Raw genomic sequence first — 5,280 nt, forward strand, 5'->3', positions numbered from 1 at the left:
TATTGAATAAGCTTTCTTCACAAAGGAGGATTTCTAAGTGGCCAAAAGGCTTAGGAAAACAAGCCCCGCGTCATTACTCATTAGGGAAACACATATTTAAACCGTGAAAAGGTACCCTTACAAACCCATCAGAATGGTACATTTAAAAGACAGAGAACACCAAGTGGTGACAAGAATGTGAAACAACTGCAACCGACTTTGCTGGTGAGAAACCATTGTAGGGGACCGTTTGGCAGCTTCTATCAAAGTTAAAGTGGCACCTATCCCTTGACCCAGCAATTCCAGTACTTGAAGGGAAATGGATGCACATGTCCACACAAAGACTCAGACAAGCATGCTCATTGCGGCCTTTTCACAATAGCCCAAACTAGATATAACCCAAATGTGAATTAACTGTGGTGTATTCACACATTGGAATAACATTCGCCAACAATACCACATTTAAGAAGTGATAAATGGACAAAATAGCTATATCTTGAAAACATAATGTCACGTGAAAAAAGAAAAAACAAGAGTCAGATACAAAAAATGTGCATTCATTCATGTGCATTTCAAGAATAGGCAAAACTAATCTCTGGCGAGAGACCTCAGAAGGGTGATTAATTAAACCAGGGAGGGAATGGGAGATGGGGATTACCTGGAAAGAAGCTCCTTGGACTTGCTAGGATGATGGAAACTTTCCATAACTTGATTACATTTTTTGAAATTCAATAATTGTTCACTAAAGATTTCTGCATTGTACTCAGTATGAATTACACTTCAGTAGTAGTTTTTTTTTTTTTTAGTAGTGTTAGGATAAAAACTGAGGAACAAGGAGGGAGGGACATGGCTCGCACACAGACTATGGCAGGAAGTTTGGATTTTACTGTAAACACATTAAGAGTTAGTTTATTCTGGTTTCGTGTACAGAAGCCCAGCTGATATTTGAAATACCTTTACCAGGAAAACGGTTATGACCACATCATCTCACCAGTGGAAGGTACTCCTAAGGCTGAGTGAGAGGCATTTCACCTTTCCCCCGGATGTGGGGCGCACGCAAGGTTTCCCTTAGACCTGGCTCCAGGCATGCACACTGTCAGGGTTTCTTCCCTTCTGACCTCTAGCTGGAAGGCCTGCTGCCTTCTAGGCGCAGATGGGGAGCGATGCCGGTGCGGGAATGAACTGCAAACCAAAAGAAGCGAGCCAGTGAGTGATAAAATTAGCGCCAGTCACTGCCGTGATACGGATCCGAACCGGTGCCTGCGGCCACAACGCAGAGTACTCACCACTATACGATCACGGCGCACCACAAACCTACCAGCGCTCCCTGATCTTCTTTAAACTTTCTTGACATAGAAACACTCATATTGTTTTGCTGTTTTGTTCATGAACAGCCACAGATGCTCTGCTTTCGTCCCACTTCTTGCAGTCTCTCAGCTCCTCCCTCCCCATTGTGCTACAAGACAGAAACCATTCTCTCCTCCCCAGCACCTCGCCTGAGTCTCTGCACAGGCCTCCTGGAGGTCTCGTTCTCGCCCACGCCTCCCTGCTTTCCTTCGCTCTTCTTCATCGTTCCCCATTCCCCACTTATTTTCCGCGCTCACGCCCCACCGATCGCAACCGGGGCGAGCGTGGGGCGTCCACAGCGAGGGCGGGTGGGCGAAGGCTGAGCAGCCGTGTCGTGGACCCCTTGGACTCAGGCAAGTTTGCAGACCCGGGGGTCTCCGGGGGTCGCTGGCATCTGAGGCGGACGAGGAGCAAGGAGGGGCGAAGGCATTCGACTGTCCTCCTAGCTTCAGACTCAACCAACGCACTGATTTTAACACGATGGACAACACGATGTGTCGCCCCAACCTGCTGGGTTTTCCAAGAAAACCAGCCTACTGGTTCAAAGACGTTCACTCCTTGTTGAAAGAACGAGGGTTACCTGTGGTCTCTGTGGCCCAATTGGTTAGCGCGTTCGGCTGTTAACCGAAAGGTTGGTGGTTCGAGCCCACCCAGGGACGCGCCTCAGATTTTGTAAGTGTTAAGGTGTCCCCAGAGCTTCTGCTCCTTATATCTTACTATGTAAAGGCAGAGAGCAACCTTAGTTAACCTTCTATTCTCTTTGCTTGGAAACTGAGAACTCAGTAATGATTGAAAGAGAGGAAATCTTCGGAGTTGCTTTGGACTAACAAGTTGTTTTTTTTTTTAAGTTATTTATTTGTAGTATTATTTATTTAAACCCTGGTGGTGTAGTGGTTAAGTGCTATGGCTGCTAACCAAAAGGTCGGCAGTTTGAATCCACCAGGCGCTCCTTGGAAACCCTGTGGGGCAGTTCTACTACGTCCTATAGGGTCGGTATGAGTCGGAATCGACTCAACAGCAACAGCTTTGGTTTTGGTATTTATTTAACCCTTTCCATATACTTTGGAAAATAAGTTGGTTCTATGGTTTCATAATTACAAATAAAGTTGCAATCACCATTAGCTATCTAGCTGTATATTTATAATCCCTCGCTCTGTTTCTTTAGCAACCCTAAGACACTCCTATTAAGTTCAGAAATCCCAGGTCAAGGGCAGCTTTGAGGATGCAAGGACAGTTCCCTTAAATGTATTTCTCACGGGCTTGTTAAAGGTAATGTCTTCCTGATCATACCTGGGGCTGTAGGTGTGGGTGAATGAACACGTCTTATGTGATAAATTTACTTTAGCTTTCTAATCCCCTAAGGCTTTCGGTTTTTTCCTCTACAGTAAATGCATGAAAGACGTTCTGGAATTTCAACTTCATTTACTGTAGGCCTCCTTTGGGTGCAAGTTTTCAGTCAACTGTTTCAAGTGAACAATTTAGAATTGCTGACAGCTGCTCAGACTAATACTATGGCTCCAGAATTTCAACCTAGTGCACGTATATCAATCAGTAAAGCTAGCCGTATCCAACACTATATTCCTTCCGCCTTGCTTGTATCCCCTTAGGATCCCTTTCCATAGATGCACCCCAGGATTTAGGTTCATATAAAGTGGTTTAAATCTTGCAGTACTTCTGGTTGTATTGCACCTTCCTATGGGTCGCCACAGTTTGTGCATTTCTCTCTGGGACTTTACGGGACTCTGATTCTAGATCTAAAGCAATGAGAACAAGTAGCAATGGGCTCTGAGGAGTAAAAAGCAACTTCTTCCGCCCAGTTTGGAACCGGTGATCTTTCACGTGTGAGGCGAATGTGATAACCGCTACGCTACGAAAACCACGTGAGTGAACTAGTTTAAGAAATTATCCATGAAAATCGGAAGACCTGCAGTCTCCAAGTACTTTGGCTTCCAACATACGACATTCAATTACATTTGAAATTCGACTGCCAGCAGCAAAGTGCTGCAGAAAGCCCTCGAGAAAAAAACCAAAAATCCCTTTAGGCAAAGGAGTCTGCGGCTTCCGTTAAGCCCTAAGGTAGGTTTCTGCGTCCCTCCGGGAAGCTAGGACTTCGCGAGGACGGGTAGAGGGGGGCGTGGTGCTCCTCCGCCCCCCCCCCCCCCCGGGCTTCCGGATCCCGCAGCTCCCTAGAGTTTCCATTTTCAGAACTAAGCTCCTCTCCGGCTCTCCAGCTCCCCACAGCCCAGGAGCTGTGAACGCTCACACCCCGGGACTTCGGACCAGCGCCTCGGTTGCCCCTTTAACGGAGCTGGTGCTCTTGTCAAATGATTCGTGTTTCCATGAAAAGATGTTCAATGTCATTACTCGTTATTCAACCCTCCACTTGCCCTTAGTTGCCCTGGAGTCGATTAGGACTCATGGCGACCACATGAGTGCAGTACAGAACTGCCCCATAGGGATTTGAAGGCTGTAACTTGGTGGTGCAGTGGTTAAAGCGCTCGGCTGCTAACTGAAAGGTCGACAGTTCGAATCCACGAGACACTCTGCGGGAGAAAGATGTGGCAGCCTGCTTCTGTAAAGATCACAGCCTTGGAAACCCTATGGGGCAGTTCTACTCTGTCCTATAGGGTCGCTATGAGTCAGAATCGACTGGATGGCAACGGCTTCAAGTTTTGGATCTTTCAGAAGCAGATCACCAGACTTGTCTTCCTAGATGCCTCTGCGTGGGTTCCAACCACAAACCTTTCAGTTAGGAGTCAGGTGCTCAACCTTTTGGCAGAAAACCGGAAAACAAGCATTGCTGAGGATGTGGAAAATTGGAACCCTCACCCATTGCTGGTGAGATTGTAAAATGGCATGCTCTGTGGAAATCTGTTTGGCAGTTCCTCAAGAATTGACCATAGAATTACCAAATGACCCAACACTTCCACTACTAGGCATATACCCCCAAAATTGAAAGCAAGAATGCAAACAGATACCTGTACACCAGTGTTCACTGTAGCATTATTCACATTATCCAAAAGGTGTGAACAACCCAAGTGTCCATCAGCAGAGGAGTGGATAAACAAAATGTGGCATATCCATACAATGGAATATTATTCAGCAGTGAACAGAAAGGAAGTTGTGATACATGTTAAGACATGGATGAACCTAGAAAAATTATGCTGAATGAAAGAAGCCAGACCAAAAGGACAAATATTATATGATTCCACTTACTTGGAATCTCTAAAATAGGAAATGCATGGAGATCAGTTTATTAATGGTTACTAGGGGTGGGTGGGAGGGAAAAGGCAGGAAAGATTGCTTAAGGAGCACTGAAATTCTATTAAGGATGATGAAAAAATTTGGAAACGGATAGTGGTGATCATTCCATAACATGGTGAATGTAATTAATGCCACTGAATTGTGCACATAAAGTGGTTGAAATGGCAAGTGTTTTGTTATCTATTGTATCGAACACACACACACGCACTCAAAATGATCCACACTTCTGGTCCACCCAGGAACAGTAGAACCCTCCCTCCAGGCCCTACCCTGCACTTTCCCTGGGGCCTGACCTGTGCTCTTTCCTCAGAAGCCCTTTTGCCTCAGCACCTCCCCTCTGTCCTCCCCTGACACTTGTGGAGTCTCTTGTTCTGTGCCACTCAATTTCAGTCCACTACTCTGATCATCTCTTCATATTTTAGCCGTACCTTAGCAAAGGCTGAGACATGTGTCTTAGGGCACTTGGCTCTTTGAAAATATCTAACAGGCAACACAGGCCAAGCAAGCCTTGAAGACCTGCGTTGGATTCTTTACAGAGGCAGAGAACAGCGGGCTACTGGAAAACCACAAACTCACCGCGTGCGCCCCGCATATTGCACACCTGGGCCGAACCCAGTTCAAAAAACGGAAGAAAAAAGCGCTTTGTGAAGCTTCTCTGCAGGCGGAACCCGAAGAGAGTTGGTTTCTTGA

At 46.2% G+C, this 5,280-nt stretch overlaps 1 non-coding gene across 1 annotated transcript; it reads left to right on the top strand.

The window, feature by feature from the left end:
- Positions 1 to 1,911: 1,911 nt before the first annotated feature.
- On the top strand, positions 1,912 to 1,985 carry TRNAN-GUU (transfer RNA asparagine (anticodon GUU)). The gene has a single exon. It is a non-coding gene; the product is annotated as a tRNA-Asn (tRNA).
- The last annotated feature ends 3,295 nt before the right edge of the window (positions 1,986 to 5,280 follow it).

The sequence above is a fragment of the Elephas maximus genome, chromosome 3 (assembly GCF_024166365.1).
Source record: "Elephas maximus indicus isolate mEleMax1 chromosome 3, mEleMax1 primary haplotype, whole genome shotgun sequence".
Classification (NCBI taxonomy): Eukaryota; Metazoa; Chordata; class Mammalia; order Proboscidea; family Elephantidae; genus Elephas; species Elephas maximus.